Genomic DNA, 22,308 nt, shown 5'->3' with positions numbered 1-22,308 from the left:
CTGAAATATAGCAGAGGGAGGAACACACCCAAACTCATTCTATGAGGCCACCATCACCCGGATACCAAAACCAGAGAAAGATGTCACAAAGAAAGAAAACTGCAGGCCATTATCACTGATGAACATAGATGCAAAAATCCTCAACATGATACTAGCAAACAGAATCCAACAGTACACTGAAAGGATCCTACACCATGATCAAGTGGGGTTTATCCCAGGAATGCAAGGATTCTTCAATATATGCAAATCAATCAATGTGATACACCATATTAACAAATTGAAGGATAAAAACCACATGATAATCTCAATAGATGCAGAAAAATCTTTTGAGAAAATTCAGCACCCATTTGCAATAAAAACTCTCCAGAAAGTAGGCACAGAGGGAAACTACCTCAATATGATAAAGCCCATATATGACAAACCCACAGCCAACATCATTCTCAATGGTGAAAAACTGAAACCATTTCCTCTAAGATCAGGAACAGGAGAAGGTTGCCCACTCTCGCTGCTATTTTTCAACATAGTTTTGGAAGTTTTAGCCACTTCTGTTTAGCAATCAGAGAAGAAAAATAAATAAAAGGAATACAAATCAGAAAAGAAGAAGTAAAACTGTCACTGTTTGCAGATGACATGATACTATACATAGAGAATCCTAAAAATGCTACCAGAACACTGCTAGAGCTAATCAATGAATTTGGTAAAGTAGCAGGATACAAAATTAATGCACAGAAATCTCTTGCATTCCTATACACTAATGATGAAAAATCTGAAAGAGAAATTAAGGAAACACTCCCATTTACCATTGCAACAAAAAGAATAAAATACCTAGGAATAAATCTAACTAGGGAGACAAAAGACCTGTATGCAGAAAACTATAAGACACTGATGAAAAGTATTAAAGACAATACAAACAGATGGAGAGATATACCATGTTCTTGGACTGGAAGAACCAACGTTGTGAAAATGACTATACTACCCAAAGCCATCTACAGATTCAATGCAATCCCTTTCAAACTACCAATGGCAATTTTCACAGAACTAGAACAAACAATTTCACAATTTGTATGGAAACACAGAAGACCCCGAATAGCCAAAGCAATCTTGAGAAAGAACAATGGAGCTGGAGGAATCAGGCTCCCAGACTATACTACAAAACTACAGTAATCAAGACAGTATGGTACTGGCACAAAAACAGAAGTATAGATCAATGGAACAGGATAGAAAGCCCAGAGATAATCCCACGCACATTTGGTCACCTTATCTTTGATAAAGGAGGTAAGAATATATGATGGAGAAAAGACAGCCTCTTCAATAAGTGGTGCTAGGAAAACTGGACAGCTACATGTAAAAGAATGAAATTAGGACATTCCCTAACATCATACACAGAAGTAAACTCAAAATGGATTAAAGATGTAAAGGGATAAAGATGTAAAGGTAAGGCCAGACACTATAAAACTCTCAGAGGAAAACGTAGGCAGAACACTCTATGACATAAATCACAGCAAGATCCTTTTTGACCCACCTCCTAGAGAAATGGAAATAAAAATAAAAATAAACAAATGGGACCTAATGAAACTTAAAAGCTTTTGCACAGCAAAGGAAACCATAAACAAGATGAAGAGACAACCCTCAGAATGGCAGAAAATATTTGCAGACAAAGCAACTGACAAAGGATTAATCTCCAAAATATACAAGCAGCTCATGCAGCTCAATAACAAAAAAACAAACAACCTAATCCAAAAATGGGCAGAAGACCTATATAGACATTTCTCCAAAGAAGATATACAGATTGCCAAGAAACACATGAAAGGATGCTCAATATCACTAATCATTAGAGAAATGCAAATCAAAACTACAATGAGGTATCACCTCACCCTGGTCAGAATGGCCATCATCAAGAAATCTACAAACAATAAATGCTGGAGAGGGTGTGGAGAAAAGGGAACCCTCTTGCACTGTTGATGGGAATGTAAATTGATACAGCCACTATGGAGAACAGTATGGTAGTTCATTAAAAAACTAAAAGTAGACCTACCATATGACCCAGCAATCCCTCTACTGGGCATGTACGCTGAGAAAACCATAATTCAAAAAGAGACGTGAATCACAATGTTCATTGCAGCACTATTTACAATAGCCAGGACATGGAAGCAATGTAAGTGTCCATCGACAGATGATGGATAAAGAAGATGTGGCACATATATACAATGGAATATTACTCAACCATAAAAAGAAACAAAATTGAACTATTTGTAGTGAGTTGGATGGACCTAGAGTCTGTTATACAGAGTGAAGTAAGTCAGAAAGAGAAAAACAAATACCATATGCTAGCACATACATATGAAATAAAAAAAAAAAAGGTTCTGATGAACGTAGGGGCAGGAAAGGAATAAAGACGCAGACGTGGAGAATGGACTTGAAGACACAGGGATGGGGAAGGGGAAGCTGGGACGAAGTGAGAGAGTAGCACTGACATATATACACTACCAAATGTAAAATAGATAGCTAATGGGAAGCAGCTGCATAGCACAGGGAGATCAGCTTGGTGCTTTGTGACCACCTAGAGGGGTGGGATAAGGAGGGCAGGAGGGAGATGTAAGAGGGAGGGGATATGGTGATATACATATGCATATAGCTGATTCACTTTGTTTTACAGCAGAAAGTAACACAACACTGTAAAGCAATTATACTCCAATAAAGATGTTAAAAGCAAAAATAGAATTTGATATTCAGCTAATAATTTCTTATGGGAACATTATAACAAGGTTTTACTGACCATGATTTGTTATACAGCAGAAACTAACACAACAATGTAAAGCAATTATACTCCAATAAAGACGTTAAAAAAAAAACTTACAAGAACTATCATGCAGGAGATGAGAAATGTGTTTTGTATTTCAATTGGGGAAAAAATGAAGAATGTGTTTTAAATTGCTTCAGAAAGGGTTGGCCCTAACTTCTACTTGCAGGTTCACTAAACTAAGCACACTGTCCTGCCTCAGCCTCTTTGCACATGCTATTTTTTCTACGTGGAACGCTCCTCTCTCTCTCGACTGTCTTTACTTCACCTACCATGCAGTTTTCCTTCTCTTGGGTTCTCATAAGGTGTAATTTAATTGTTCATGTGATTGGCTGCTACATCTTCTCCCTGGCAGAGATCATATTCAATTCATCTTTAATTCATCATCCTTATTACAGTGGCTTGCATACACTGGTACTTGATGTTTGCTGAATGAATGAAAAGTTAAATGGAAAAAATAAAATTCCCAAAATTAGTCATCTCTCTTGACTAAAGAGACGTAAGTTAACAAAAACAAGTCACTGGGGAAAAAAAACAAAACTGCCTCCTCTCACCAGAATTGGTTACAAGGTAAACATGTGAAGCCTGTGATAATTTCTTCAAACCTATTCTCACTCCTAAGTCTACAGGGGAGGCAACGAGCACGGCAGCCGTGGCGGCCTCTGAGAAGCTTCTGCTTCAGTTAGATCTATCACTTTCTAAGTCTGAGCACAGAATCTGGAGGCAGACCGTTTGCAGTGAAACTTTAAGTTGCAGTCCCTGCGTAACTGAATGGCATGAGCTATAAGTTGCAACCTCGTGTATCAGAGCAGCAACTTCATAGCCTGCAACCAGAAAGCCTGAAAACATAAGGGATGGCCTATAACCAGGTAAAGGTCAACTCCCATCACAATAGACAGAGAAGAAAACACACAGCACTTTGCTTTAACTAGAGCGTCCCCAAATTTAAAGTGTGTAAGATTCATGCAGGGAGCTTGTAAACCCACATTCCCATAAGTTATTGATTCTGTAGGTGTAGGAAGATGCCCAGGAATCTGCAGCTTAACACCAGTGCCTGGTGATTCTAATGCAGTTGGCTCTTTGAAAATCACCACTTTATATTGACTCCAGGGGAAAATTTTCTGCTAATTATGTGGCAAAATTTTAAAAATTTACCCAAATAAATAAAAATGATTTAAAAATTTAGCTTCTATGGAATTAATCAAAGAATGTAGGAACTTTAATTCCTATTCTTTGCAAGATAGAGGTATATGGTATATAGTAGTTCAGAGACTATGCTCTGGATTCTTCTTGTGCCCTTGGATTACTGGGCATTTTGGGGAAAGGTGCTGAAGTATTTTGCATCTTTATTTCTTCCTTCTTAAAGAATGGGAGTAATAAAAGCACCTTCAGAGCTGCTGTAAGGATAAAATCAGTTAATATGAAGTGCTTAGTACTATGTGCTTCTCCCAGGAAAGTTGAATAAAGGTTATCAGTTATGATGATGTTATAACGTACAGTTTTGGAGAGTAGATAATATTTGGACAATAATAACTATAATACAAAGGGGACTGGGAAAAAGTAAAAAATTTATAAGTATCTATATTAGGACAAGGGCAATATGTTGCACAAGATATAAAACAGTCAATTCCACAACACAAGTAAATATACAGTTCTGTGGAGGTCCAGAAGACAGAAATAGTGTGTCCTGCCATGGAACGGGGAACAGAGGAGGCATTGAGGATAGAGTGAACTTTGATTTGGGCCGTGAAGGATCAGTAACCTATGAACATGTGGACAAGAGCATCCCTGGCAGAGGAAACCTTGAACAAGGTTTGTAAAAATTTAAGCACACAAGGTGTGTATGGCTGAGAAAGTGCATCTATTTTGATTTATCAGGGTAGTAGTGAGAAATAAGATAGAAATGTTACATGAGACTGAAAAAAGTAGAAATGAAAGCCTTTGCTTATTTGATGGCTTTTTCCACACAGGTGCGTCTATCATGAACAGAGCAGCAGATACTTTTATTTCCAGCTTGAGAAGCAGTCCCAGAGGTGGTAACTGGAATGTCAATATCACGGACTTTTCAAAATGAGTCAATTGGAGTCTAGAAAAGAGGTCCTTATTAGTCACGGATAAACATTTAACTGAGCCTGTCACATGAACCTAATAAGAGGGGAGGTGCAGACAGTATTGAACAGATGCAGCCTTTTCACACTATGGTCTCCAGCTTTTTTCTAAAGGGAACATTAAAAAAATGACAGTATTTATAACCAAAGAGAATTAGCATAACAGCCTTTGGTAATGAGTGCCATAATGTAAGTAAGGGTGCCTGAGTCCAATCTTGACTCTAGCATTGACACCTGCTGTGGTTTGGGTAGATTCTAAAGCACTAAGGCCACTCTCCTTCCAGGGCTGTGAATCCTAACTAAATTGAAAGGCAAATCATTATAGTAAAAATATCTCAAGACCTTGCATTAGGCCAGCAAAGTTGATGCTATTAGCAAAGGAATATTAAATGAGTACTATGTTTCTTGGACTTAAAGTAAAAAATATGTTACATGCTCTCTTAATTCCATCAATACTGTAGCAATTGAAAATGAGTTTGTTGAACTTTGCAAAGAAGCAATAATATATGAAATCCATATGTTAGCCATTCAATCATCTTTTGAATATCAAGTTACTGGAAGATAGTCATACCCACAATAAAGATTTTCTGATAATATAATGTATTTGTTATATTTTTTCCTTCAGGAAAATTATATAACCAAAAAATGATGGAGCTGAGTTCAGATGTTATAAATTTATCACATTAACTGTTGGCTATGTTTATCTCTACATTCAAAATTCATATGCTTGAAATATATGTATGTATACGTGTGTATATATGTTAAAAACATATATGTTAAAAACATATATACACATATATGCATATGTGTTTAAAACAATAAGACAAAAGTTTGTAGGATTCCCCTGAGAAGATTTTCATTCATATATGTTAATGTGATGTGGTTAGAAAACCTGACTCCATTAAGAATCCACAATTGTGCATGCTGTTCATATACTGAAAAGGAAGTTATCCATGATGCCTCATTGAATAGACAACCCTAGATGATTTCTACTTTGTGATAGGAATGAGCTGACCTCATGTAAAGTATAGGCCATGTTATTGTTCCTAAAGGTGATATTAACATGTCAAATGTAAGGGACATGGTTTGTTGAATGACCTCCAGAATTCAATATGGCAACCTTTAGCTGTGACACTTTTGCTGACTAATATACTTGGTAGCATTATTAGCTTTTGTGATGACACATCTTTTATACTTCCAAAATGTATACATCAATTATTGACAACAACATCAGAATGACGATATACCAATACAACCTCACCGTTAGAGGTGCTACATAAAAAAGATACCCAACCTGCTTATTCAAAAATTATCACTAGAAGAAGCATGCATTAGTTTGAGTATGAAGAATAATAGTAACATGAATCTAGGGACAAATAGAGGAGTAATTTCTGTAAACATCTGACTTAATCTTTAATATAAAAGAATGAGGGGGACAGCTGAGTAGGTCAGAAAGCTTTCATTTAAATTATTTAATGAATTCTGTGATTTTGTTATTGCTAATGTTTTTATATCGAGAACAGGCCTTGTGGTGTTAAGTAGCTGGCAGCCCACATCTTAGTAATATTTTTTAGAATCACCATTTATATTCTAAAATATTAATGAGTGAATATTTTATCTGAGAACACTTTATGTACAGAAGTGATTCCAAATTTTTTTATCTTAATTGATAAAATACACTGCCTGTAGAAACATGTGTCTTTTAAAATAAGCTTAGGAAAATCTCACCTTTATTTTTTTTTTAAGTAATGTCTACTTCTGGTCTGATAGCAGAACATCATGAATTTGGCTAGTTTTCCCAATAAATAAATTATGTCCTGAGGCAAATTAGCTTGCTTTGGGACTCTGGCTAAACAAAATCATGTTTTGGCTCTTTATTCCTCCTAAAACTCAATCCTCAGAGCTTGTAGGCAGAACTAAAATGGTTATTTAGTAATCATGTACCACCTTTTGGCATTTTGTTTTATTCTCTATGGGTATGTGCCCTATTTATCAAAAATATATAGAATACAGGGGGAAATAATTTACCATGGCCTAGAGCAATCTAGTTTAACAAAAATTTGCTGCATACCTACTGTGAGTCAAGAAATGTTTACTTGAATTTTGGATGATAGGTAGTATTCAAGAGTTTTAAGCAAAGGCATTAGTCTGGATGTTGTGTGAGAGATGGATTTGAGGCAATCACCTCATCAGGAAGGTGATGCCATGGTCCAGTCTAGAAATGTCCAAACTTAGGCTGTGAGAAAGATGATGAAGAAAGAATTAGAGAAGAATTCAAGGAATCCTAAAGATGTAAACTGGCTCATTCTGATGATTAATTGTATATAGAGAATAGAGACAACTGAGGGAATGAAAAAAGTTGAGGGTGTTTCTAAGATTTTTAGCATAGGTTGGGATGGTTAATGATATCACCAGATGCAATAGAGAACACAGGAGAAGATATTGCTTGGAGGCAGAGGAATATGATGAGTTAAGCTTTAGGGTATATTAATATGGAGGTTCTTCAAGGCATGCAGGTTGAGCTTTCCAGCTGCGATGTGAAAGTCTGAAGCTCAGGGAAATCTCAGGGATGGATATAGACATTTAGTCAGGATCAGTAAATGGTAGTAGAGTAGATGAAATCACTTCTGGAGAGAATGGAGAGGAAGAATAAAAATAGTTTGATGGCAAAACCTTGTAAAAAGTATTGATGTTTAAGGCACAGATAGAATAAATGATACTATAAAGGAATGAAGTGGAAAGATAAGAAAGGTAGAAGAACCAACAATATGGTTTCAGTGAAACAAAGGAATTTGATGAATAACCAAACTGAGTGTTCACTTAAAATGTCAGCTTCCTGGGAACAAGGCACTTGCCTGACTTGTTCACTGCTAAATCCCCAGCACCAGGAGCAATGTCTGAACCTTAAAGGACACTCAGTAAGTGTTAAATGAATGAATCAAACAGCAGCATAATGTGCACTATAGAGGTTTATTCAAATAAACACTAAAAAATCACCATTGATGAGGTAATTGAGGACGTTGACAAAAGTGATTTCAATGAGATGGTGGGAGCAGCAATCAAACTCTAAGGAAAGGTTAAATAATACAAACACTGAGGGATGACTTCTTTTCAAAATAGTTGGATATAAAGGAAAGGTAAGAGGAAGACAGCTCTTAAAATAATAAAAATAAAGCTTGGGAGACAGAAGATTATCAAAAGAAGAAAGTCCTCAAATGTCAGAATACAAAGGATCGGAGTCAAGTCATCCTGAAGTGGAGCACAGAAAGGAGAATCCCACCACCAGATTGTAATTTCTTGATAACAAAGACAGTATCTCACTCTATGGTCTTACTACAGGTTCTGACATGAAGCAGGTACTCAGATTGGGTGCTCTTGCTGAATCAACTACACCTAAACTAACTCTACTCCAAGATGAAACCTGTTTTAGTTTGTATTTATTAGTCCAGTCCATCCCCTCTATCCCCCACCTCCCCTCTGTCAGCTTGGCAGCTGAAACAGAGATCTCAGGAGCTGGGCCCACACTTGAAGGAAAAATGATTGGAAATGGTCAGAAAGGGTGTTAACACTATCTGTAGAAGGGGCTTAATTATGCTCCAGTCCTGGGAGCTCAGAGGAAATTGGATGAAACCATTGTTCTCCATTACGAAATGAATTCTCACTCATCGAGAGATAAGATGTGTTATACAGCACTTGAAATTTTTATAAGATTCAAAGGGTTTGAATCAGATACTAAAACTATTTGATATTGGCAAAATACATATTTTATAGCTATTTGTTGGCTCAAAAGTTTGTTCTAGTGGATACAATTAAATTACTTTCCTGTGTTCACCTGTATATTGAAAAATAGTATTATTTTAAACCTGGAATTTGTTTTTGTTCCCTCTCCTTCCTTCTTTCCTCCCTCCCTCCCTTCCTTCCTTCCTTCCATCCATCCTTCCTTCCTTCCTTCCATCTTTCTCCTAGAAGGCATATATGTATAAGCTGGATGTTTTCATTTAGGTGATTATATTCCTATTTTGCTTCATGTTTCTCTCTTGCCTTTACACAGCTAGTTTACAGTGTTTGGATACATTCTTTGGTATCTGTAGTGATTTGCCAAAATACTAATTATAGGTAGACTGTTATATAAGTTACTGCTGTTGCTCTGAAGACTGGGCATTTGGAGCTTTGTCACTGACAGTTGCAGATATTGGGAGCTGTTTTATCTAGATTTACAGGATGTCTCAGCAAACCTTTAATCTGATGTGATTGTGCCAAAATAACCTGGTGCCATGCATATACAATATGTCTATGCTAAAAATTCCCACAAAAATTTGGATGAGTAACCTCGCAGGCAAAGTAACTGGGATCTGCTATTTTAAAAACAGAACTAACGCAATTGTTTGTTGTTTTCAAATAGCAAAAAGTATATTATCACTAAATATGCTCAATTGCTTAACATCCTCTCTGTAAATATGTGTTATGCTAGGTCTCCCTTAGAAAATGTCAATTTAACATATAGGTGCTTATTTATTTTTCTCTATAGTCATGACAGTAGAGCCCCCATTGTTCCTTTGTGATGGGAAACTACTTAGACTATCTCCTAAGACTATTTTTGACCACCTCAAAAGTCTATAATATAACCAGTTTTAGAATCAACTATAAAGACCAAATAATTAGAACAGGGAGGAAAAGCATTGAGACTTGACTTGTGTTAATGTTTCTCAAACTTTCATGTGCCTAAGAGTCACTTGGGAGGCTTATTAAATTTGTAGTTTCATGGGCTCCGTCTCATGCCTACTAGACAGGAATCTGTGGGTATGGAGGCTGGACCCGGTAATCTAATAACCACCCTTGGTGAATTTTATGTCAGTGACCTAGACACACACTGTGTCCAGGCACAATTTTAAAACTTTCTTGGATTCAATACCAGATTTTTTTATCTTAGTTTTTATATTTTCTTTCAGTCTCTATTCATATAAGAAGGTATTGTGGGATTATCAATAGACCATCATGAGTCTGGCAACCGAGAGAGAGTGAAGGTCAAGAGAAGAGAAAGAGGTGCCTCCCTCTCCTCTTTGGACAGGACATGGTGATAAGCTATTCCTACTTATAAAGCAAAGTGCCCATTAGAGGCAAGTGACCAGGGAAGTGAAGGGAATTAGGTCATTCCCTGAGCAGGTAAATTTGCTATTTGAATTATCTGGGGAACCGGCCTGATTTTTTTTTTTCTTGTCGATGGAGACTTGGCCTAAATTTGCCCTCACTGCACACACATACCAAGTATCATAAGTAGTCGGACAAATCCAGTGGTCCAGGGTGCTCTTGAAACATTTGTGTTAGTCTTTCATTAACATCAACACCGTATTAGGTTGAATTTTGATAACCCTTTAGATATTATGAAGACTTTTCATGTAGGTTGTGTCATTTGAGCCTTAAAAAAGTTCAGTACAGGATTTTGGTTCCATGTTAATGCTTAAAAGACTAAAAATCCAGGAAAATCGAACAGCTTGGCTATTTGGAAATCAGGGACTAAAACCCAGGTTCCCTGACATATTGTTCAGTGTTATATCTTTTTTTAAAAAATAAATTAATTAATTAATTTATTTTTGGCTGCATTGTTTCTTCGTTGCTGCGAGCGGGCTTTCTCTAGTTGTGAGCGGGGGCTACTCTTCGTTGCCTTGCGTGGGCTTCTCATTGCAGTGGCTTCTCTTGTTGTGGAGATGGGCTCTAGGTGCACGGGCTTCAGTAGTTGTGGCTCACGGGCTCCGTCGTTGTGGCTCACGGGCTCTAGAGCACAGGCTCAGTAGTTGTGGCGCCTGGGCTTAGTTGCTCCAAGGTATGTGGGATCTTCCTGGACCAGGGCTCGAACCCGTGTCCCCTGCATTGGCAGGCGGATTCTTAACCACTGTGCCACCAAGGAAGTCCCCAGTGTTTTATCTTTGATTGTGCTTTGATTTCTTTTTTCTTTTAAAAAAATTAAGAAATAATTGTTGATACTTACTAATATGAATCGGAATCTATTAGAATATTTTAAGTTGCAAGTCACAGAAATTCTCAATCTGGCCTAAACAATAAAGGTGATTTATTGACTCTTCAAAGCAAATGCTAGTATAACTAATATTGCTTCAGAGAGGCTTGATCCTGGAACTCAAATAAGGACTTGCTATTATCCTCTATTTCTTCACTCAGCTTACCATTGTTGACTCTGTTCTGCAGCACCATCTTTCTTTGTGGCCATAAAACAATGGCCAGCAGCACCCAAATCAAAGTTTTTCTTCTTATCCAGCAGGAAAGAGAAAGCTTTTTGCTCTTCCTCCGGCCCATAGCAGGATTAAAATCTCATTAGCCTGATTTGGATCTTCTGTCCAGTTCTAGGGGCAGAGTAGATGGTATGATGGCTTAAGTCAAGCAGAGTTCACACTTGAAGTTATGGTTCTCAAAAACCCATTGTTAAGGGAAAAGGATGTTCATGGAGGTCAAAATAACTTTGTTTATCAGAATTCTGATTTCAAAGTCCCAATATCCTTTACTATTGATTTTAAAAATATTTGCCTGGTCAGCTGGAGGTTTGTGATAGTGAAGTCAAATTACTGAGGAACAAACTAATTAGACTAGTTTTATAGAGGAAAAATCCCATTATTCTCCTAATTCTGGCCAGCATTCTGACAAAGTTTTACTTTTGATAACAAAAGGAACCAGGATGGAGAGTGTACCTGATTCACAATAATCTCTTTTTTCTATTAATATATAAAATAATACTAATATATAAAATATATAATAATTAATATATAATAATGAAATATATAGGGTATGTTCTATAACAGTAAGTCTTAAATCACTGATCTTTTGAGGACATGGTGGACCATTTCTGTGGCTTTATTCCAGCCCTGCAATCCAGAGCCCTACTAGGATGAAGAAAGTTAGCTTCTTTGAAACAGCATTGGCACTAATTACTAGATATACAAAAGGAATGTATCAGTGGAAGAAAAATATGGAAGCAAAAGACAAATTAGGAGACTAATTTTCATGGATCTTTCTTGGAATTCTCCTATGCCAAAAGAAAAACTCTCTAAAGTTTAGGAAGATTAGGTTATCTTGAGAGAAACCATTCCAATTTTAAGAGCAAAAGGAGTTTACACAGAAAAAGTAAGCATTAAAGTGCTTCATTCAGTGAACAAATATTTCTTAAGCAACAACTCTGTGCAAAGGATTTATTTAAGCATCCTGTTCAATTACTGCAGAGGATAGATTGTGTTTGTTGGCTTTCTTTTATGTTTAATTTGTGGATTGAGTAGCCTCTAATCCCAAACTTTCCTTAGGAGGATATTGATTTGCTTTTTGAAAATCACAACTTTGTAACTCTCAGTTCAAGTGGTTGCAACATACTAACCATAGCTCAGTTCTAGCAATGAGCCATGACCACCCTCCTAGCCAAGAATAGAATTTTTGTTTCCCTCTCCACAGTAATTGGTTCAGAGATTTACCCTCAGCAGATCAACAGCAGTTATTTCAGGACATTTTGCTGAAGCTATTAAGAAAGAGAAACTGGTATTACTCTTTACATGAACTACTGAGATACAGGCATCAAGCTTCTGGGGGCCACGACTGGGAAGGGAACTGCCTGGGAAATAAAAACAACATGGAAGAGAGAAGAGTTGAGAGATGCAGATGAAGATCTAGTCCTGATGATAACATCTGAGCGGCTATTATTGTCAGTGTCTGAAATGATACCATATACTTTTCAGTTACGAAATCCTATACACTCTCTTTCTTGTTTAAACCAGTTTGATTTGTGTTTCTTACACAATTAAATTATAGATTAACATAGTTGCCAATGCTAACAGGTTTATAAATGTAAACGCTTATTTTTAAACAAAGAATTAGAGAATTGAAAAAATACGTGTAATATAAAGAGAATGTAGCTAGTTATAGTGGACATTGTGTTAAACTAAATAGAAACAGTTTGTATAAGCTACTGACATTTTCTAAAGGGTAGACCCAATTTAATTGCAAAGTTTCCCAGTAGAAACCATACCCCTCCTTTATCACAAGGGGTCTGAGTTTCATCCCCTTGATAGAAAGACTAAAGCATAAACCACATCTGTGCATACTTATGTTGTTTTTAAATAAAATGTGCCTATTTCTCAGAGGAGGCTACTCCAGGGTCAGGAAATTTTATTAATTAAATGCCTCGGGCATTTAATTTTACCTTAAACATGTTAAACAGGGAATTTGAAAGTTGTAGATTTTTGGTCTAGCATGTTCATCTAAGTGACTTTCTGTTTGTGACATTTGGAAAGTGCAAACCATGAAACAACTGAGTGTTTTGATAACTCCTAAAATAAATGGTAAGAAACCATAAGAAGGTGCCAAATTGTGCACTTTTACTTTAGGTTCAAATAGGGAAAATCGTTCTTTCCTTTTGGTGTAAAATTTTCATACAACAACTCATTTTGAAATGCGGTACTTTGTTCCTTTCCACTGCTGAATATTATTCATTGTATCTTCTTATATGAATATACCATGATTTGTTTGTCTAAGGGCCAGTTGATGGATATTTTCAGTTTCTTCCAGTTTGAAACTATTAAGAATAAAGTTGCTATGAACATTCAAGTGCAAATGTTTTAAGGATAATTAGTTTCATTTTTCTGCTTACACAACTGGCTAGTTGGATAATTGGTATGGTCAATTTATATTTAACTTTATAAGAAATTAACAAGCGATTTTCCAATTTAGCTGTATCACTTTGTATTCCTATTGGAGGAGGTCACTGAGAGGACACGACAGCTGATCGACCTGCATGCTGGACTCGGGCCATTCGATGCTCCTCAACCCCTCCCCCGGCCTTGGAACGTACATTCCGCCCACCATTTCCCCCACTGGAAGCTGCTTGAAGAGCGCAGCCTTGAGGGAGTAAGGTGTTGTTGAGACCATCTGGGCCGAATATGCTGACTGAACCCAGTTAAATCCTCTACGTAAACTTTTAAGACTGGCGGTCGGTGCGGAGATCTCGTCTTTCGGCTGCTGAAGACAAGCCTCGTATGTAAATTCTCTTGCTTCTTAAACGTGCCACCTACCAATCTGGAGTGGCCTGGCTTTCTTTGGCCTCAGATCCTTGCCCTCCGTGTACTGTGGTGGCCAGTTTGCAGGCCAGCAGTTCTCACCAACCATATATAAGAGTTCCAGTTTCTCTACCGTGTCACTAATAGTACTTGTACTGTCAGTTTTGTGTGTGTGTGAGTGTGTGTGATTTTTTTGGTTTGTTTTAGGCATTCTAGGAACTGTGAGGTAGCTATCTAATGTTTTTAACTTGCATTTCTCAGTGACAGGATGTTGAACATTCTTCCATATGATTATTTGCTATTTGTACAACTTTGATAAAGTATCTGTTGAAAGATTTTGCCTATTTATATATTTTTAAATTAGTTTGTCTTCTCAAAGTGTTGTAAATCCAAGTTATTTATATGTTTTGCAAATATCATGCTGTTTCTTTTTTTTAAGTAGTATATTTCAAAGAGCAAAGTATTTTAATTTTGATGAAGTCCCATTTATTTAGTTTGTTTGTTCATTCATGGTTTTGTATCCTATCTAAGAAATATTTGCTTAATCCAATTTTCTCCTATGGTGCTTTTTCTAGAAGTATATCTTTAGCTCTCACATTTAGGTTTATTACTCATTCTTATTCACAATTCATAATGGTGTAGGTAAGGTAGGAGTTTCATTTTTGCATATGGTTATCCAATTGCTCCAGTACCATTTGTTCAAAAGGCTATTGTATTTGTTTCCTATTAGTACTATGACAAATTATCAGAAATTTAGTAGCTGGTAATAAGACAAGTTGATTATCTTATAGTTTTGGAAGTCAGAAGTCCAAAATCAGTGTTATTGGGCTAAAGTCAAGATGTTGGCAGTGTTGGTTTCTTCTAGAGCTTCTAGGGGAGAATCCTTTTCTTACCTTTTTCAGATTCTAGAGGTTGCCAAGGCTCCTGGCCACTTCCTCCGTCTTCAAAACCAGCAGTATAACACTGTCAAATCTAGTTTACTGAGTCTGCTTCTGTCATCACCTTGCCTTCTTTCGCTCTGAATCTCCTTCCTCCCTCTCATAAGTACCCTGGAAATTGTATTATGCCCACCTGAATAATTACATTGTGCCCACTCAGAAAAAAGGATCCTTAACAACATCGGCAATGTTCTTTTTGCCATACAGGTAATATTTCATAGGTTTAGAGGATTAAGACATGGACATCTTTGGGAGGAGGCATTATTCAGTCTACCACACTGTCATTCCATCCATTGAGTTACTTTCGTTGAAAATCCATTGAGTTACTTTTGTTGAAAATCAATTGACCATATAGGTATGGGTCTGTTACTAGACTCTCTATTCTGATCCACTGATCTATATTTCTACCCTTACACCAATGCCACACAGTCTAAATTACTGTAGCCTTAGAATGATTACTGAACTCATGTAGTAAGAGTCCTGCAACTCTATTCTACTTTTTCACACATTTGACTATTCCAGATCCTCTACATTTATCTATAAATTTTAAAAGCTGGTTTTTAAAGTCTACATCAAAACCTGTATATCAAGTTGAGGAGCATTAACAGCTTAGTAGTATTAGATTTCTGATCAACAAACATGATATATATGTATATGTATATATATACATATATCCTTTACTTAAGTCTTCTATAATTCCCTAAGCAATTTTTTATAGACTTCAGTATATAGATCTTGCACATATTTTGTTAAGTTTATTTCTATGTAATTCATATGTTTTATGATATTAAAATGGTATTTGTTTTTACATTTTAATTTTCAATTGTTTGTGGCAAGTATATAGAAATACAGTTGAATTTTTATATTTACTTTATATCTTATAATTTTGATAAATCCATTTATTAAGTCTGGCAGTCTTTGCATATTCTTTAGACTTTTCTATATAGATGTTCAGATTATCTTGAATAAAGATGATTTAACTTCTTTCTTTTCAATCTGAATGCTTTTTACTATTTTCCTTGACTTATTGCTCTGGCTAGAATTTCCAGCATTATGCTGAATAAAAATTGTGACAGTGGACATCCTTGCCTTGTTCCCAATCTTAGGGTATTTCATTATAAAGTATGATACAAATGAAGTCTTATGCAAATTCCTTTACTGGTTCAAGTTCCCTTGTATTATTGGTTTACTGAGAGTTTTTAATCATGAATTCATGTTAACTTTTTTATATGCCTTTTTTACATCTACTGATATATTACTTTTTTTTGTCTGTTGAGGTGAAATACATTGATTGGTTTTCATCTTAAAAGCCCCAAATTTTAAAATTCATCTTGCTTCCTAGGTTGAACTCACCGAGTCATGATGTATTATCCCTTTTATATATTAACTAATTTTTTTACTGTATGATCTTACTTATATGTGGAATCTAAAAAACAAAATCTCATGGATACAGAGAACAGATTGGTTGTTGCCAGAGGTGGAGGTTGGAGGGGTGCAAAATGGGTGAAGGGGGTTTAAAAAGTACAAACTTGCAGCTATAAAATAAGTCCTGGAGGTGTAACGTACAGCATGGTGACTGTAATTAATACTGTATTTATACTTAAAAATTGCTAAGAGTAAATCTTAAAAGTTCTCATCACAAGGAAAAACCTGTAACTCTGCATGGTGATGTTAACTAGACTTATTTTTATATTGAGAAATGATCACAGTATCAAATTATGATGCACCCCTGAAACTGTTATATGTAAATTATGTCTCAATTTAAAAAACCTACTTTGAGCTAAGACTGATACAGAAAGCTTGCACATATTTAGTGTGAACCATGTGATGAGTTTGCCTCATTTCAAATTTTTTTATTTACGAAATTTATAAGCCTGTGTCTTGGAAGAGATCTGATACCTTCCTGCTTGTCCTGTGTTGCACTTGCAGTTTCCCACACTGTTTTGTCATCATAAGTACGTGGTTTCCCCCCTCCAGTGAAGATATAAGAAGTAACACACTAGGAGGAAGAGAGGAGTTGGGAAGTTTGTAATCATCATGGTATGGACCTAGTTGAGCAAGAAGCCCCAATATTAAAGCGAGAGAGGAAGTGGTTGTGGAGAAGGGTGTTTCCCTGGTCTCAGTTTCTCCCCATCAACTACTCATTAGTGGTCAGAATTTCAGTGAAATAAATACATTCCTAGTATTCAGAAGGCAGAGAGGAGAGACAGAGACCTACCTCATACGTACTCAGGATTTTGCCGCACGATGGCCTAAATATGCAGCCTTCAGACAACAGCCCCCTCCAATGATAAACCCCACCTGTAGGGCTGTAGGGGCCTGAAGCCCTGGAGTGGGACCTATGTTGTGCCGTCACACTGTGCATAGGGATGAATGGAGGGGGCTGAGCCTTGTGGGTTTTAGTTTCCCCAGCTGGAAAGTGTGAGCCTTGAATGAGATGATTCCCAGCTGACACAAGCCAACATGCTCCCTTTCTATGTGCGGGGGCTCCCAGCAGACATGTGGTTGGCCAAGGAGCTTTGTAAGCAGCTGAAAGGCTTTGAAAATCTCAGGAGACTGATTCCCAGCAAGGCAGTGTTAATGTCCTGGGGTGGAATCAATTCAGCTGATTGTGAGTGATTGCACCTGCTCAGGCCGCTGCCTGAACTGACTAGTTGCAGTCAGTGAGGTGTTGTGAGAGGCACTCAGGAGCGCGCTCCAGGTCAGGGCGAGCCATTCCCTCCCTCAGGAGGGCTGACCTTGGTGGCCCACGTCCCATCTTCATGTATTTGGACCATCTTTTCAGGTACGTAAGAAGGGGTCCAGAAGAGCCTGGGTCGTGAGTGTGGGGTGTCATGGGTGGTGAGGGGCTGCCGTGCTCAGCTTGGGCAGCAGGTCCAGGGACATTGGGGCTTGCTTGGCTGCATGACACAAAGGTCCGTCCCGAGAGCTTTCCCTTCCCAGCGGCCCTTTGACTGTAAAATGTGATAACAGATGAGGGGGCAGGGCAGCTGGTGACAGATGGTATCCTCTGAGAGGTCCTTGAAGCCTTGCACAGGACTCACTCCTCAGGTGCCTGGAGCGGGGCTTTAGGAGCTAATTCTTCCCTCAGCCTCCTCTCTACCTCTCCTGCTTCTCCCTGACGCAATTTTCTAATATTTTGTAAAGGTTTTTTGTGAGAGATGTTGAATTGTAGTTTTCTTGTAGTATCTTTGTCTAATTTTGAAACCAGGGTAATGATGGCCTTATAAAATGAACTGAAAAACAGCTAGTGTAAAACTAGCATTATTTTTGCCTTACATGATTGATAAAATTCACCAGTGAATCCATTAGGCCTAGAGTTTTCTTTCTTGGAAGGTTTTTATTTATGAATTCAGTTTCTTTTGTAGGCAACAGGCTATTTAGGTTTTCTATTCTTGATTTCGTTTTGGTAATTTGTATCTTTCAAAGTATTTGTTCATTTCATGTAAGTACTCTAATTCATTGGCATGAATTTTTTCATAAAATTCCCTTATTATCAGTTGTCTATGGTAATGCCCCTAACTTCATTCCTTACACCGGTAAATTGTATTTTCTTCTTTTTTAAAATCAGTTTACTTTATCCATTTATTGTGTTTTTCAAAGAACCAGCTTTTGAATTCATTGATTTTCTCTACTTTTTTGATTTTCTGTTTCACTTTATATTTCACTGATTTCTGTTATTATTATTTCCTTATTTCTACTTACTTTAGATTTAGTTTGATTTTTTTCCCTAGTTTCTTAAGTTGAAACTTAAATCACTGCTTTGAAACTTTTCTTCTTTCCTAAAATGATCATTTAATTTAATGCTATAAAATGCCCTGCAAGGCTTTAGCTATGTGCCTCATATTTTCGTATGTGGTATTTTCATTTTCATTCTATTGAAAATGTTTTATAATTTGCCTGTGATTTCTCTTTGACTATGAGTTTTTTCCAAGTGTGTTGTCTAGTTTTCATATATTTGGGAAGTGTCCAGATATTTTTCTTTAAGTTTAATTTTGTTTTGTTCAGAGGACATGATTTGTATGCATTCAATATTCTTAAATTTCTTTTGATTATGGACCAGAATATGGTCTGATTTGATGAATGTTCTGTGTACACTTTAGAAGAATGCTTAGTCACCTAACATGGAATAGAATGTTCTATACATGCCAATTTGGCAAAGTTGATAGTGTTGTTCAGTTCATCTATATCTTTATGCTTGTTTTATCAGTTTTTGAGAAAATGGTATTGGACTATACAATTGAGTTAATTTCCCATTAATCAACTTAATTGTGAGGTTGTTACAAGGACTCACAGGTCTCAAACAGTTTCTCCTCACAAAACAACTTTATTGTTGAAGGTCTCGAACCATTACCAACCTGCCTGTAAGCGAAGCACATAAGTAGCAGGAAGCCCAAGGTCTCTCATGATGAAGATTTTTTAGAGTGTGCTGATTTTGTAAGCATGTTCTAGTTATGTGAGCAGCCCTATTGGAGCCCCTATCACTACCGTTTACTGAAACCAGGTGCAAATCATAAATCCAATTAGTATTTCTAAACAATATTTTCAAGCTATTAAGTCCTGTTCTGAAACAACTCACAGACACATGGTTGCAGAATATTATTTATCTTTACAATAGATTCCATAGCACTGCCCAAGGGTCAGTAGCTCTGGAGATAAGCATGAGATCAATCCAGGCCAGCTGAAATAAATCCACCCTGTACCAGTGAGGTATAGGTATCAATTTAAGGAGACAATTAAACTAACAATTTCTGTGAAAATTTTACCATGTTTTTGCACCAGCTTAACTCTTTTCTTACAGTCTTTGCCTACTGTAGTTTGAACTTTATTATAAGCTTATGCTTATAGCTTATAATAAATAATTAACCCATTATTAATGAGATAGAAGTCCTCTTCAGGCCAATATCTTCCATTGAGATTGCATCCTAAGCAGATTTTCACTCAGTTTCCTAGTACATTTGATCAACTCTGTCTGTATTATCATGTCTTATTTTCACCTATCAAATTGACTTTACCAGTGATCTCAGAATTGTACCAAATTGCACCATTTCTATGAATATTAAAAATATAATTACAAAACAAAGCAGAAATTATGACTGTATTATTGTTACTTCCCAATAGAAATAACTATTTCCTGTGTGCCAAATATTATTATGTACACAGTTATTAACCAAAGATGATGTGTTAGTGAAATATGGAGTTCTAGGTGTTCTGAGTGAAGATACCTTCCTTCATCACACAGGATCAAATCAAAATGGGATTCAAATGGAAGAGGCTTTTAAGAAAGCCCCTCAACTGTCTTTTGGTAGTATTCATGTAAAAGTTAAAGATTTTTCTATACTCACAAGTTGTACAATTGAGCTATCTTATTCTGGTCCGTTGATGTTGCCAGAGCTGTTAAGAAGACTATGTAAAATATACTCCCCATTTGGAAACTTGTGTTAATGAGGGGATCCATAGAGTTCCATGAATGGACTACCTGTGTTTTGGCAGTTGTATACCAGGCCAATGGGATTGGCTTTTTTTTTTTTTTTTGGCCTCCATTTGAAGTAGTATATCTAAAACTCCTGCTTGTGCTATAGTACAAAGCTTTTTCTTCACTGTTGTGTTTGGGCTTGTTGTCTTAACTTTGTTCCATTTGTAAAAACTATTTAGTTAAAACTGCATCATCAAACTAAACAGCTTGATGTCTACCTCATAAAATTTGAATACTCTCCAAGCCACATTTTTTTGCAGGGTCTTTTTTTTTTTTTTGAGAACTCTCCTAATTAAAGCAAATTCTGTTCATCTAAACATTCCTAGGCTTTCTCTTATTCCCCATAAAGCACTCTTTGGTCTGGTAGTAAATGTTGTTTTATCCATCATGTATGTTGTTCCTACTATGCGCTAATTGCCCATGTGTAATTGGGAAACATATCTTGTAACCAAACATGCCCTGTTTCCCAGGACAAAGTCATATGGGAAATGAGTACTCCTATATATACCTTTGTGGATACCAGAATGTCCTCTATAGGTAGTCTCTCTAAATTGCAGATATTGTATCTCTAGTGTATGAAACCACTAGGTTAGCTGTATGGATTGATCAACCTCAGTAACACCAATATTCTTTTAGTTTTTCCTTAAAGGTATTGGTGTATAATACTATGACACACTAGGCAAGTAATGCCTACCATTATAATCTTTTCTTAGCATTTCATTAAAATTTATAGGTACACAATTATCTTCAGTTCTAACACAAAACAGAGTGCATGATGTTTGACCTAGGGAAAGAAATTCTCATAGATATCGTCTCATTTGGGGTCCTAATAGTAAATATAACCTGTAAAATGAGAGCCAAAGACATACCATGTTAGTGTTGTTCCATTTAGACATCGGGAGGATTTCTGTGATTTCACTGAAGCATACGACGTAAGCCATTCCAATAACGATGTTGCTTTATGCTGTCTCCCAGGTCATGGCATTTTATTCTAGTAAGGATGGAGCATTGGTGGAAAAAAATGTATCATCCTTACCAGCATCTGAGTCAAAGCTAAGAAAGAAAATTATTTTTTGGCTTTAAGTCTTTCTCAAGATACCAAAATAATGTTTGATGTTCCCTTATGAATAATTCCTTTGTTAATTCCTTTACCCTCAGCGATTATTTTACATTCTTTACATTTATTTTAACCCAAACTTTTTCTCCCCATGTAAGCACTCAGGTTTGGCCTCTGTGCTGACCCACATGACGGGAGGAAATATGTGCCTTGCTAGTGCCTCCCTCTCCACCCATTGCCGTTTATTTGAAGGAGGATTAGAAAAATGTAAGCTTACGGACTAGCTACCAGCTAATAAGCCACTTGTTCTTGTTGAAGCCAGTTTGGACTTTATATATTTTGAAGATTAGTTGCATATATATTTAGGATTTTATGTCTTTTGATAAATTGACCCATTTTTTCCCAATTTTATTGAGATAATTGGCATACAGCATTGTATAAGTTTAAGGTCAGCATAAAGACTTGACTTGCATATGTTGTGAAATGATTACCACGATACGTTTAGTTAACATGTATCATTTCATATAGATACAAAAAAAGTTTTATTTATTTTTTTGTGATGGGAACTTTTAGGATCTACTCTCTTAGCAACTTTCAAATATACAACACAGCAGTCAACTCTAGTCATCATGTTGTACATTACATCCCTAGTACGAGTACTTATTTATCTTATAACTGGAAGTTTGTGTCTTTTGACCACCTTCATCCAATTCAATTATGAATTGACCCTATAACATTATGAAACATCACTATTTATCCTTCATAATATTCCTTGCTCTAAAACTTTTATCTAATTATTTTTATAGCCATTCCAACTTTGTTTTAACTTGTGCTTATGTGGTATATCACTTCTTGTCCGTTTACTTTTTTTTTTTAACATAT

The 22,308-nt window shown here is 36.4% G+C and overlaps 1 long non-coding RNA gene across 1 annotated transcript in view; it reads left to right on the top strand.

The window, feature by feature from the left end:
• The window catches only part of LOC309662484, a 40,554-nt gene extending 18,619 nt beyond the window's left edge, over positions 1–21,935 (top strand). Inside the window, exon 2 of the long non-coding RNA XR_014264729.1 lies at positions 1,435–21,935. This is a non-coding gene — a long non-coding RNA (uncharacterized lncRNA). The remainder of the gene's footprint in view (positions 1–1,434) is intronic.
• The last annotated feature ends 373 nt before the right edge of the window (positions 21,936–22,308 follow it).

The sequence above is a fragment of the Balaenoptera physalus genome (assembly GCF_965194825.1).
Source record: "Balaenoptera physalus genome assembly, chromosome: 6".
NCBI lineage: Eukaryota > Metazoa > Chordata > Mammalia > Artiodactyla > Balaenopteridae > Balaenoptera > Balaenoptera physalus.
This window is presented reverse-complemented; position numbering and strand designations above follow the sequence as displayed.